General features: G+C 43.8%; 1 pseudogene; it reads left to right on the forward strand.

The window, feature by feature from the left end:
• The first annotated feature begins 700 nt into the window (after positions 1-700).
• Positions 701-2,681, forward strand: LOC122910184 (annotated as a pseudogene).
• Positions 2,682-14,932: the final 12,251 nt, after the last annotated feature.

Below are 14,932 nucleotides of genomic sequence, written 5' to 3' on the forward strand. Positions count from 1 at the left end.
GCAATCCCTATCAAAATACCATCAACTTTTTTTTAAAGAAATGGAATAAATAATCCTAAAATTTATATGGAACCAGAAAAGACCCCGAATGGCCAGATGAATACCCAAGTTGGTGGCATCATAATTCCAGACTTCAAGCTCTATTACAAAGCTGTAATCACCAAAACAGTATAGTACTGACAGAAAAACGGGCATATAGTTCAATAGACAAAATGGAGAACCCAGAAATAGACCCTCCACTCTATGGTCAACTAATCTTCGACAAAGCAGGAAAAAATGTCCATGGAAAAAAGACAGTCTCTTCAACAAATGGTGATGGGAAAATTGGACAACCACATGCAAAAGAATGAAACTGGACCATTTCCTTACACCACCCACAAAAATAGAATCAAAATGCATGAAAGACCTCAATGGGAGACAGGAATCTATCAAAATCTTTGAAGCAACCAGGCAGCAACCCTTCGACATCAGGCACAGCATTTTCTTCCTAGAAACATGGCTAAAGGCAAGGAAAGCAAGGGCAAAAATGAACTATTGGGACTTCATCAAGATCAAAAGCTTTTGCACAGCAAAGAAAACTGTCAACAAAACCAAAAGACAACCAACAGAATGGGAGAAAATATTCACAAATGACACATCAGATAAAGGGCTAAAATCCAAAATCTATAAAGAACTTATCACTCTTTCCTCCATTTTTCCTTGCCGCCATAATGGTGTGCATGAATGTCCTGGCAGATGCTCTCTACAACATTAACAATGATGAAAAGAGAGGTAGATGCATCTATTTAGGCCGTGCTCCAAAGTCATCATCCAGTTTCTCACTATGATGATGAAGCACGATTACATTGGCAAATTTGAATCACTGATGATCACAGAACAGGGAAAATTATTGTGAACCTCACAGGCAGGTTGAACAAGTGTGGAGTGATCAGCTCCAGATTTGATGTACAACTGAAAATCTAGAAAAATGGCAGAATAACCTGCTCCCATCCCACCAGTTTGGTTTCATTGTACTGACAACCTTAACTGGCATCATAGACCATGAAGAAGCAAGATGAAAACACACAGGAGGGAAAATCCTGGGATTCTTTTTCTGGGGATGTAATACATACAGACAAACAAAATGCCTCAATGGAAAAAAAAAAAAAAAAAAGAACTTATCAAACTCAACACCTAAAGAACAAAGAATCCAATCAAGAAATGGGCAAACGACATGAACAGACATCTCTGCAAAGAAGACATTCAAATGGGGACACCTGGGTGGCTCAGTTGGTTAAGCAGCTGCCTTCGGCTCAGGTCATGATCCCAGCGTCCTGGGATCGAGTCCCGCATCGGGCTCCTTGCTCTGCAGGGAGCCTGCTTCTCCCTCTGCCTCTGCCTGCCACTCTGTCTGCCTATGCTTGCTCTCCCACTCTCTCTCTGACAAATAAATAAATAAAATCTTTAAAAAAAAAAAAAAGAAGAAGACATTCAAATGGCCAATAGACACATGAAAAAGTACTAAACATCACTCAGCATCAGGGAAATACAAATCAAAACCACAATGAGATACCACCTCACACCAGCCAGAATGGCTAAACTTAACAAGTCAGGAAACAGCGGATGTTGGCGAGGATGCGGAAAAAGGGGAACCCTCCTACACTGTTGGTGGGAATGCAAGCTGGTGCAGCCACTCTGGAAAACAGCATGAAGGTTCCTCAAAAAGTTGAAAATCAGCAACTCTACGATCCAGCAATCACACTACTAGGTAGTTACCCTAAAGATACAAATATAGTGATCCGAAGGGGCATGTGCACCCAAATGTTTATAGCAGCAATGTCCACAATAGCCAAACTATGTAAAGAACCTAGATGTCCATCCACAGATGAATGGATAAAGAAGATGTAATACACACACACACACACACACACACACACACACACACACACACTGGAATACTATGCAGCCATCAAAAGAAATGAAATCTTGTCATTTGCAATGACATGGATGGAAGTAGAGGGTAACATGGTAAAAGAAATAAGTCAATCAGAGACAATTATCATATGATCTCTCCGATATGAGGAATTTAAGAGGCAGGGTGGGGAGTGTTGGAGGTAGGGAGGAAAAAAATAAAACAAGATGGGATTGGGAGGGAGACTCTAAATCTCATGAAACAAAATGAGGTTTGCTGGGGGGTAAGGGGTAGGAATAAGGTGGTTGGGTTATCGACATTGGGGAGAGTTTGTGCTATGGTGAGTGCTGTGAAATGTGTAAGCCTGATGATTCAAGACCTGTACCCCTGGGGCAAATAATACATTATATGTTAATTTTTTAAAAAGGTCTCAAGGGGTGCCTGGATGGCTCAGTAGGTTAAAGCCTCTGCCTTTAGCCCAGGTCATGATCTCAGGGTCCTGGGATCAAGCACCACATCGGGCTCTCTGCTCAGCAGGGAGCCTGCTTCCTCCTCTCTCTCTGCCTGCCTCTCTGCCTACTTGTGATCTCTGTCTGTCAAATAAATAAATAAAATCTTTAAAAAAAAGAAAAAGTCTCAAGCCCCTAGGTTAAGGTATTGATCCCAGGCCATCTTTGTACCAGTGGTCACCAAAAGCATCATGTGGATAAGGGTTCTGCTCCTCACCCCCAGATCAATAAGAGAGAAGCATAATCAATTAGCAACAGTCAATCTCAACACAGGAGCTTAGCACCAATACTACATGCCCTGAACAAGCCTTCTCTGGACTGCAGAAGTGAAAACAGGCTTTGGAGTTGGGGAGGCCTGTGTTACTGTGTTACTGGCCCTGGAGCCGTAAGCAACATTCAGCTCCAAAATGGATAGGGTCTCTGTGAGAACTGAGCTATTTAATACAAGAAAGCACTCAGAAGAGAGCCTGACACACACAGAGTAAGCATGGGATCGTGCAACCTTAATGGAGACAATATCACCAACAGGGCAAAAATGGTTCTTAGAGGCAAAGAAAAAAAAAACTTACAATTTTTATGGATAAGGATTTATATCATTTATGTCATTGTTTCTCAGAAATCCCCACCCTCTTCCCAAGCTGTCAGTGCTGTGACCCCGTGTAGCTGTTGGAGGCTGGGGAAATGCTTCCTGCCTCCCTCAGCTGGGAGCACCTTTATGCACTGCCTGCCTTCACCCCCATCCTTGTTTTGCATATCATTAAAGCCAAATCATTTGGATGTCTGAGCTGAGAGCATTTCACTTTTTTCCTCTTTGAAATCTATTTTGAAACTGATGGGTGTGTAAAAAACACAGGCAATGTAAATTAGCCTCAAAATGACTGATTTTTCAGTAATTCTGAAAAAAAAAAAAGAAAAGAAAAGAAAAGAAAGAAAGTGGTGCCCTCAGAAGGTGTCATCTATCTGCATACAATTTGGGTTAGAAAAAGAAAATCCTTATCAGTACTTTATTATACAGCTCTCAAGCCAACACCAGGAAACAGTGTAATTTGAGACAATGAATATCATCAATGCCATGAATTCAATGTAATTATGTTTCATTGAGAAAAGGAAAAATGTCTCTCCTGACATACTTGTGCGCCTCTGAGTGAGGAGAGAGGGAAGGAGGAGGGGCAAGAGCCCTGTACCATCTGGACTGTCAGCATAAAGATGAAAAATAGAACAGCCACTCGCCCCGTCATTGGGAATTCAGTCACACATTCCTGAAACACGAAATACGAACACCATTAAGCTAAGGTCAAAAGAAATCAGCTCGAAGCTAGTTTTTCTCTACAGTCCAGCCACCCCTTAGTGGACACCGCCCTTGTAGGCTCTCTCTCCCTGACGAAGCTTCAGCACTTTTAACAGAAAGGGGTGAAGACTCAGCCCAAAAGGGGCAGAGTCGGGGCCTGAACCCACGTCCCCTGAGTTTCATATTAAAACCCTTTGGCTTCCAACAGACTGAAGCAGGCTCCAACCGAAAAGGAAAGTATTGGTGCACCAAGCTAAAAGGGCTTCAGGCATGGCTGGATTTAGGGGTTCAAACAACGTGATCAGGGCTCTCTCCTGCCCGCAGCTCTACCTAAGAGCTTGGTGCTCAAGCCTTGGTGCTCAAGTTTTGGGGGCAGGGAGATGAATGCTGATTGGCTGAGCCTACGTCATGTGCCCACCCCCAACTCTGTGGGGAAAGAGAGTGAAACCTCTCCAGAACCGAGAACCGGATGGGGTGAAGATCAAGGTGCTCTCCCAGAACAAGGATTAAAGGACAAAATAGAATCTTTCGTATCACCCGAGAAAGAAGAATAGCCTCCCCCGACCCCTCCTCCACCCAGCACACTGGCCTTTCTCCCTGCTGTATCCTCATGCTCTCACCATCTCTGAAATGATAGCCTAATTTGATTGATTTCTGGAAAAGTACAATGCTATCACCGCACCGCAGTACCCTGAAGAGTACCCAGCATCTGAGAGCTGCTGCGTATTTGTTCAATAAAACGAACGAATGAATCAGAAACACCAAACCTGCCTCTCAACTAGAAGTAACATGGTTTAGGCAATAAGGCGTGTTGGAGGGGGAGAGAAATGATCAGCAGTCTTAGTAGGCCTTTCATACATGCTCAGCACCTGCCGACTGGAGAAAGTAAAGAACAGCCCCCTACCCCCCACCATCTCCCACCTCTACCAGCCCAGCAATGGCAGGAAGTAGACAGATTCCAGAATCTGTTCCACCTGCTTGGAAGGAAGACCAGCAGGCCCTCTTGGAAGGTCCCCCACCCTTCAGAATCCACAATCCTTGTTAAAGCTAATTGCCAAATCCACCCCCCACCCCCCCACCCCGGGATTCCCCTTCTCTAAGGCTCTGAGCCCGTGAGTTTGCATTTCTGACAAGTCCCCAGGTGCTGCTGCTGCCGCTGCAGTTTCAGGAACCACATTGTGAGAAGGAGCTTTCCCACAGCGTTTTTCTGTCTATTTTCCTGACGGAGCTTGGGGGCAGCTACTGGGTGGCAGGAGTCCTTAGAAGGGCACAGCAGGAAGCAGCCTAGGTGAGCTGCATTTGCAAATTTTATTAAACCCATCCCAAAGGTATGCCTTGAAATGAAGGCTGTGGTTCCCTTTCCCCCAGCAAACTCCTGAAGCCGGAGGAGGGGAGCCAGTGAGGGAACTCCCAGTCAGAGTCCAAAGGCCTGAGAGTCAGGAGTCCAGATGACTGAGGGCAGGAGGACATGGACGTTGTGGCTCAGCAGAGAGCAGCTCTGCCCTTCCTCTGCCTTTCTGTTCTGTTCGGAGGGTCAGTCTCAGACTGGATGTCTGCCCACATGGGGAGGACAATCTTGTTTGCTCAGCCACCTCCAGGGTGGGAGGAGGCAGTGAGAGCCAGTGGCCAGCCATGCTTCCATGAAGAGATGGCCACACAGACCCAGCCTGGCCCGCCATCTTTAGACTGAGCAGGGCATTCTCCTTTAAATGTTAGAACGACTGCCCCAAGTCTGCAGGCTTGTAGCAGAAAGCAGTTAAGTCAGTAACGAATATTCTGCCAATCCTCTCAGAAACTAGGGCTCACAACCACAGAGGCAGCCCAGCTGAGGGTGAGGAAGGAAGAAAGAGAAGGATACCCCCCCAAACCCCTGTGAGATGGGTATAATTAGCCCCATTTTACTGTTTACCCTGATGAGTAAACAGATTCTGAGGGACGCCTGGGTGGCTCAGTCGGTTAAGGGGCTGCCTTCGGCTCAGGTCATGATCCCAGGGTCCTGGGACTGAGACCCACATCCGCTCCTTGCTCAGCAGGGAGCCTGCTTCTCCCTCTGCGTCTGCCTGCCACTCTGTTTGCTTGTGCTCTCTCTCTCTCTCTCTCTCTCTCTCTCTGACAAATAAATACATAAAATCTTAAAAAAAAAAAAAGAAGAAAGAAAAAGAAAAAGAAAGAAAGAAAAACAGAAACAAAAACAAAACTGAGATTCTGAGAGACAATAACTCACCCAGCCAATAAGTAGCAGAGTCTAGATTTAAACCTATAATGTCGACTTGATATACTGCCTTCTGTCTGCCAAATCAGACAACAGAAACTAAAGGCAGGACAGCAACTGGAAGGGAAGGCTCAGCAGGACGCAGAAGTGTCTAACATCCAGAGTATAAGTTCAAGGGGGAGACACCATGAAGAAGGAAAGCCTAAGGAAGCCATCATCTGGGAAACTTCCCGTAGTGCCATGCCCTGTGGGTGCCGAGAGTCACCCTCCTAAGTTGTATCTAGAACTGTGCACCTACCCAAATTCATAGCAAGCCAAAAGCAACTTAACAAATGAAAATTAAACCATCCACCCAACGCTGAGGAAACCTGGTGCACTTCCCATAGACGAGGTCTACATTTCCCCTTTTCTTACGCACCCTTGTTCTGAAATATCACCATCTAAACAGGGCACATTGCGGTATTTACCAAGTCTCCCTCTTGGAAACCGAGAACCCCAAGACACATGGCATTGTGAGTCTTCACTGAATAATGCGTATGAAAGAGTCTGCTCTCTCTGAAGGAAGACCCCATGGAGACACCCGATGTCATCATTGTCAGCGTCACTATTACTCATGTTTCAATTAGCAGCACACACCAAGAGTTCGATACAAGAGTCCAAAAGACCATGAAATTACATTTTTGCATGCTGAGTTTAAAACATGCCAACACTGTTTTTTTTTCTGTACCACGGGTTGTTAAAACTGTATTTTTTTTTTTTAAACCAGCACCGTTAGAAAAAGTGAAGCAAGAGTGGCCTCTTGTGGAAGTGATGACACCTACAACAAGTTGTCAAGCTGGGGTGGCACAGGATCTTTGGAAGCCCGCTGGAGGGAAGTGGCCTGTGTTCAGAGTGAGTGGTTTTGGAAAGTGCATGCCTAAAATCTGAAGCCATACTGAGCCGCCTTTCCTCCAGGCTGTGAAAAGTTGCATCCCTCCTCTCCATCACCAGCCTGTCTACTCCACGCTTTGCAATCACCAGGCGGGTTTATAGCAGGTGTTCAAGAAATAGGAGCTGAGAGATCTGAGATCCAGTGTTTGAACAGTTTTACCAGCACTGTGGGGGTGTGGACCACTGTTTTCTTCAAATATCACTTTCAGGGGCACCTGGGTGGCTCAGTTGGTTAAGTGTCTGCCTCTGACTCAGGTACTGATGCCAGAGTCCAGGGGCTCTCTGCTCAGCAGGTAGCCTGCTTCTCTTTCTCCCTCGGCCTCTCCCTCTCCTTGTGCTCTCACTCTTGCTCTCTCTCTCTCTCCCAAATAAATAAATAAAATCTTTTCTTAAAAAATCACTTTCGGCGAGGGTTGGGGGTGGTACGTGCATGCAACTTAAAGACCTTCCCTCTTAGACTCCTATTCAAAAATGGTCTCCAACCCACTGACATGCCCTCATCTAGATTGGTGTCCATGGAAGGAAAAGAAAGACTAAGGGTAGCATAGGTGGAACCGAACTAAAAGGGTTGAGGGTGCCCAAAACCCTTTGTAGATTTCTCCGCTAGACAATGCACATGATCTTATTTTTCCTATTTTGCCCAACATTTTGCCAGTTTTCACACTGTACCAGAACAAACTGAATTAGGACTTTTCACAATTCGGGAGACCAGTTTCACCTCCAATGTTAAAATTCATGTATTATGAAATTTGACACACACTGAAGAGCATCTAAATCATGGAGACTACATAATGAATAAACATAAAGTAGCCAGACAGCTAACAATGAACCCAAGAGAGAAATGGACACCACCAGCAGCCCTATGTGCCTCAGCACCATTGTATCCTCATCACACTCCAGGCATAGCCCCTCTGCTAACTTCTGCGATAATCATGTCCTTGGTTTTCTTTATAACTTTCCACACATATTTACACACCTAAGCAATAAATTCAGTTTTGGTTGCTTTTGACCTGTGTGTAAATGGGCGATTTGTCCCTTGCATCTCTGCTCTATAATAGTCCACTCTACAAATCACTACTTTTGATGGACATTTGGGTAGCGTCTCAGTTTTTTGCTTTGACAAACCATGCTGCTACAAACTGTCTCAATAAGTGTCAACAGGTTCTCACATGCAAGGAACCCTCTAGACTATGTGCTGGCTAACATTTCCTGTTTGTCAAACAGTGAATGTTTGGGGTTTTGCAACCCAGATGGTCTCTCACAATTATTCAACTTTGTCATTGTAGAGGAAAAGCAAATGTGACCATGTGGAAACAAATGAACATGAATGTACTCCAATAAAACTTTATTTAACAATGCAAAACCAAACAAAAACAGGTGGCAGATCCGATTTGGACAGTGGTCCGATAGTATGCTGACTCGTGTTAAAGATGATTTCTTTAGGCATGAACTTGCCAGAGCCACCCCATCACACAAGTCCATGGCAACCCCACGTCGATGTGGTACACAGCCTGGCACCACCAGAAGTTGGGCTACAGGGCAACTTTACTGGGTAACACCAAGCTCCTCCCCTGAGTGGACGCACAAGTTTGCATTCCACGAACAGTGTGGCAGTGTCCCCATCACTAAGATCCTTACCAGTACCTGGTATCATTAATTTCTGCCAAACCTCTGGGTATGCAAGAATTTTGCATTGTAGTTCACTGAAACATAGCTGAGTCTTGAGTTCATATATCTTTTTTTTAAAATTAACTTGTAATGTATTATTTGTTTCAGGGGTACAGGCCGATGATGTATCAGTCTTACACAGTTCACAGTGCTCACCATAGCACATACCCTCCCCAGTGTCCATCACACACCACCTCATCCCTCCCACCCCCTCCACTCCAGCAACCTTCAGTTTGTTTCCTGAGATTGAGAGTCTCTTATGGTTGTCTTCTTCTCTGGTTTCTTCTTGTTTCATTTTTTCCTTCTCTTCCCCTATGATCCTCTGTCTTATTTCTCAAATTCCTCATATCAGTGAAATCATATGATAATTGTCTTTCTCTGATTGACTTATTTCGCTTAGCATAATACCCTCTAGTTCCATCCAGGTCTCTGCAAATGGCAAGATTTTGTTTCTTTTTTGATGGCCATATAATATTCCATTGTAGATAATACCACATCTTCCTTATCCATTCATCTGTCGATGGACATCTAGGTTCTTTTCATAGTTTGGGTACTGAGGACAATGCTGCTATAAACATTGGAATCACTATATGTATCTTTGGCATAAATACCAGTTGTGCAATTGCTGGATCATAAGGTAGCTCTATTTTTGATTGTTTGAGGAACCTCCATACTGTTTTCCAGGGTGGCTTCATCAGCTTGCATTCCTACCAGTAGTGTAGGAGGGTCCCCTTTCTCTGCATCCTTGCCAACACCTGTCGTTTCCTGACTTGTTAAGTTTAGCCATTCTGCCTGGTGTGAGGTGGTATCTCACTGTGGTTTTTATTTGTATTTCCCTAATGCCCAGTGATGTGGAGCATTTTTTCCTGTGTCTGTTGGCCATCTGGATGTCTTCTTTGCAGAAATGTCTGTTCGTGTCTTCTGCCCATTTCTTGGTTAGATTATTTGTTCTTTGGGTGTTGAGTTTGTATAGATTTTAGATGCTAGCCCTTTATCTGATATGTCATTTGTGAATATTTTCTCCCATTCTGTCAGTTGTCTTTTGGTTTTGTTGACAGTTTCCTTTGCTGTGCAAAAGCTTTTGATCTTGATGAAGTCCAATAGTTCATTTTTGCCCTTGCTTCCCTTGCTTTTGATGATGTTTCTAGGAAGAAAATGCTGTGTCTGAAGTTGAAGAGGATACTGCCTGTGTTCTCTTAAAGGATTTTGATGGATTCCTGTGTCCCATTGAGGTCTTTCATCCATTTTGAGTCTATCTCTGTGTGTGGTGTAAGGAAATGGTCCAGTTTCATTCTTCTGCGTGTGGCTGTCCAATTTTCCCACCACCATTTGTTGAAGAGACTGTCTTTTTTCCATGAACATTCTTTCCTGCTTTGTCAAAGATTAGTTGACCATAGAGTTGAGGGTCCATTTCTGGGCTCTCTATTATGTCCATTGATCAATATGTCTGTTTTTGTGCCAGTACCATACTGTCTTGATGATCACAGCTTTGTAATAGAGCTTGAAGTCCAGAATTGTTTTTTTTTTTTAAAGATTTTATTTATTTATTTGAGAGAGAGAGAGACAGTGAGAGAGAGCATGAGCGAGGAGAAGGTCAGAGAGCGAAGCAGACTCCCCATGAAGCTGGGAGCCTGATGTGGGACTCGATCCCGGGACTCCAGGATCACGCCCTGAGCCGAAGGCAGTCGTCCAACCAACTGAGCCACCCAGGCGTCCCTGAAGTCCAGAATTGTGATGCCACCAACTTGGCTTTCTTTTCAACATTCCTCTGACTATTCGGGGTCTTTTCTGGTTCCATATAAATTTTAGGATTATTTGTTCCATTTCCTTAAAAAAAAAGTTGATGGTATTTTGATAGGGATTGCATTAAATGTGTAGATTGCACTAGGTATCATAGACATTTTCACAATATTTGTTCTTCCAGTCCATGAGCATGGAATGTTTTTCCATTTCTTTTTGTCTTCCTCAATTTCTTTCATGAGTACTTTATAGTTTTCTGAGTACAGATTCTTTGCCGCTTTGGTTAGGTTTACTCCTAGGTATCGTACGGTTTGAAGTGCAATTGTAAATGGGATTGACTCCTTAAGTTCTCTTTCTTCTGTCTTCTTGTTGGTCTATAGAAATGCAACTGATTTCTGTGCATTGATTTTATATCCTGACACTTTACTGAATTCCTGTAAGAGTTCTAGCAGTTTTGGAGTGGAGTCTTTTGGACATTCCACATAAAGTATCAGGTAATCTGCAAAGAGTGAAAATTTGACTTCTTTGCCTATTCGGATGCCTTTTCTTTTGGTTGTCTGATTGCTGAGGCTAGGACTTCTAGTACTATGTTGAATAGCAGTGGTGATAATGGACAGCCCTGCCATGTTCCTGACCTTAGAGGGAAAGCTGTGTTTTTCCCCACTGTGAATGGTATTTGCTGTGGGTTTTTCATAGATGACTTTTGTGATACTGAGGGTATATACCCTCTATCCCTACACTGTGAAGGATTTTGATCAAGAAAGGATGCTGTACTTGGTCAAACAATTTTTCTGCATCTATTCAGAGTATCATATGGTTCTTGTTCTTTCTTTTATTAATGTATTGTATCACATTGATTGATTTGCAGATGTCGAACCAAACTTGCAGCCCAGGAATAAATCCCACTTAGTCGTGCTGAATAATCCTTTTAGTGTACTGTTGGATCCTATTGACTACTGTTCTGGTGAGAATATTTGCATCTATGTTCATCAAGGATATTGGTCTGTAATTCTCCTTTTTGATGGGGTCTTTTGTCTGGTTTGGGGATCAAGGTAATGCTGGCCTCATAAAATGAGTTTGAAGTTTTCCTTCCATTTCTATTATTAGGAACAGTTTTTAAACAAAATTCTTTAAATGTTTGGTAAAATTCTTCTGGAAGCTTTTGTTCCCTGAATGCTTTCCATACAGCTTTGGAGAATGAGAATGGAAATGGCAGCCTCCCAATCTCTGGCAAAGGAGCTGAGCACTTGGGTCCCCACTCCTCAGTGCACCCTCAGAGAAAAGCAGTTAATCCCTCCTGTCTCCCTGGCCCCTAGCCGCACTACAGGCTCACCCAGCCTGTGACCAAGTGTTTCTGTCTCTGGTGCACGGGCAAATCTGGAGTCTCTAAACCCAGCAGATTCCTGCGGTGCACTCCCACACCACTCCTCCCAGGGAGTAAGGTGAGTCTCATAGGATCTGCTGCTTGGTGGGTCTCTGCTCCCAGAGCAGTGGCCTGACTGTACCATGAATCACAGTTTATGGCAACCCTGAGCTGAGAGCCCCCTCCTTGTCTTCATCTTTGCTTCCCTGCTCTGATACCTGGGAGCTCTGCTACACTCAGGCACCTTTTTGTGACCCCGAGGCTCCTGAGACCACACTGTCCCTACAAGGGCTCCACCCCCGACTTAGCCACTGGGACGACGTCTCTCATTGGAGCAGACTTCTAAAAGTTCTGATTTTGTGCTCTGCTTTTCTATCACTTGCCGAGAGCCAGCTGATGGAGGTCCCCTCCCGCCATGGTCTATCTTCCCAAATATCACCTCAGAATCACTTCTCCCCACATCCTACCTTCCAGAAAGTGGTTGCTTTTCTGTTCATAGAATTGTTGCTGTTCTTTTCTTCCATCTCCTGTCGAGTTGGTAGGTGTTCAGAATGGTTTGGTAACTAGCTGAATTCCTGGGACCAGACAAAATTTAGGTCTCCTAAATTTCCACCATCTTGCTTTTCCCTCTTCCTGAGTTCACTTATTTCTGACATACTTACTGCTTTCTTATAAATTGAAGAGAAGACATTTCTCCTTGAGCACCTAAGTGGCAGAAGCACTGGGTTTGTACCTCCCTCTTGCCCCTTCCCCCACATCCATGCTGATCCATTGCTGAGGCAAGTGTTTGGGTCATTCAAATCATGCCTTTGAACTTGAGAATATCCTCCTACTAATAAAAGACAGGCAACCAAGACTGGTGGTTGAGGCTGAGGCCATTTTTTGTGGAAGACTGCAGACCATATTAAAACCTGAAAAATAAAAACCCTACTAGTAAAGGAAACAGAGTGAATGGCTATCTCAGTGAGCTTCTTGGGGACATTTTGTTCTTGTAAAGCAGAGCTAGGTGGTAGAGGTGGGAGAGCTCAGAGTTCCCCATTCTCTCCCACATTTAACTGGAGGTACAAGTTTGCAGTGTTGTTTTTTTGTTTGTTTTTCCATCTGTTTTAAAAATTCAGCCATTACATAATGGTTTATTTGAAGAATTTTAGAAGCTCTTTAAAAAGGCTACAAACCACTGTTCAATGCTCATCAACTTACAGAGAGCCAAAACGAAAACTGCCCCACATGGCGCCTATAAGATACAGATATGATTTATCTGCTGCAGCCAGATGTTCAAATCCTGGGTTCCGATTCTGACTCTACCAGTTACTGGCTGGGTGATGCTGGGCTGATGCTCCGCTTCTCTGAATCTGTTTCCTCGTGTGGTGTGCAAAATAGAAGTAATGATTAAAACTCCCACCTCGGCTTAGTCCACCTCGGTTAGACATGAAATTTAAGAATTGAATGCTAGCTATGGTAATCTTAGTTTTTAAAAAAGGTAATGAAGAATGTAGTGGAATGTCCCTTCTCCAACTCTCTGCAAACTCTTCAGGCTCAGAACCACTTGTCTTCTACTGAAGAAGTAGGTTTGGCTAGACAATGAGAGGCCAAGAACCCAACTACTTTCTTTCTTTGCTCTAACTGCCAGGAAGCTGAGGTTCTATAAGCAGAGGGTTAAGTGTTTATGTCAGGGAAGGGGCACACAAATGTGAGGCACAAAATACATATGGATTCATATAAGTATAAATATAGAGACTAATCAAAGCATATATAAGCAAAAAGTGTAGGAAAAAAGGTACCTCAGGTAATTTTTATGGAATGATTATATAATTATTATAATTTTTATGGGATGTGTGTTGTTGTGGTATTTGTCAGCTTTTTAATATTTGTGATTTGTTGTGATTTTTTTCTCATCCTATATACATATTTACTTTCGCATTTCTAATTTTGTGCTCATAATTTTGTATCATTTTTCATGAAAGACATCCCTCCAAAACCGAGATCGCCCCCTACAAAACATGGAAAAGTTAAGAGTGTCCTTTATTCTGGAAGATGCTCCAAGGGGAAAGCTTTAAGCAGGATTATCAAACATCTGGGCTTTTTCCACAGTTTGGCGATTGTGGACATTGCTGCTATAAACATTGGGGTGCACATCCCTTCAGATCACTACATTTGTATCTTTAGGGTAAATACCCAGTAGCGCAATTGCTGGGTCGTAAGGTAGCTCTATTTTCAACTTTTGAGGAACCTCCACACTCTTTTCCAGGGTGGCTGCACCAGCCTGCGTTCCCACCAACAGTGTGAGAGGGTTCCTCTTTCTCCACATCCTCGCCAACATCTTGCCATTTGCAACAACACGGATGGAACTAGAGGGTATTATGCTAAGCAAAATTAGTCAATCAGAGAAAGACAATTATCATATGATCTCACTGATACGAGGAATTTGAGAAACAATACAGAGGATCATGGGGAAGGGAAGGAAATAAAATAAAAATAAAACAAGACAAAATCAGAGAGGGAGTCAAACCATAAGAGACCCTTAATCACAGGAACAAATGGAGAGTTGCTGCAGAAGAGGAGGGTAACTGGGTGATGGGGATTAAGGAGGGCACATGAGGTAATGAGCACTGGGTGTTATATAAGACTGATGAGTCACTGAACACCAACTCTGAAATTAATAATACCCTAAATGTTAATTGAATTTAAGTTTTTAAAAAAACATGCTCTAAAAAAGTCAGGCTCACCCAGACACTGGTTAGCAATGCAGATTCTCGGGCCCTGCCCCAGACCTACTAAGTCAGAAGCTCTACGGTAGAGCCCAGAAATTCGCGTTTCTACAAACACTCCACGTGCCTCCAAGGAACTTCAGAGTCTGACAAACATTGTCTTTAAAGGAAATTCCAAATCCTCACCATACACAGCATAAAAGTACACATACGTACTTTCACTGAAAATGGCTCTGCTTGAGACTTGACCTGTGACCTGCCGGTTCTCAGCCACCGTGATCCCTCTCCAATGTGAAGGGAGGGTCTATGACTCATGCACCCAGAAGCTCACTGCTCTGTGTGCACAGACCTGGAGTGTAGAAACTTCTGGAGCACCGAAGGTTCTGCGGGAACTACTTCTCAGGAAACAAACTGCCTCTTCCCTTCCTGGCTTGTTGGCAATAGTGCCCGGATCAGGAACTCACGTGCCTCCTTTTGTTCCTGTAGCAAACACAGCAAAACTTTGTACAGCCTCACTCCATGCTGGGATGCAGAAGGGAGAGGGCTCTTATGTTAATGACCACATTTACTAGGACTGAAAAATGAAATCAGGCTTTTCCCATCAGCAATAAGCCTGCAAGGGC

This window comes from Neovison vison, chromosome 6 (genome assembly GCF_020171115.1).
Source record: "Neovison vison isolate M4711 chromosome 6, ASM_NN_V1, whole genome shotgun sequence".
NCBI lineage: Eukaryota > Metazoa > Chordata > Mammalia > Carnivora > Mustelidae > Neogale > Neogale vison.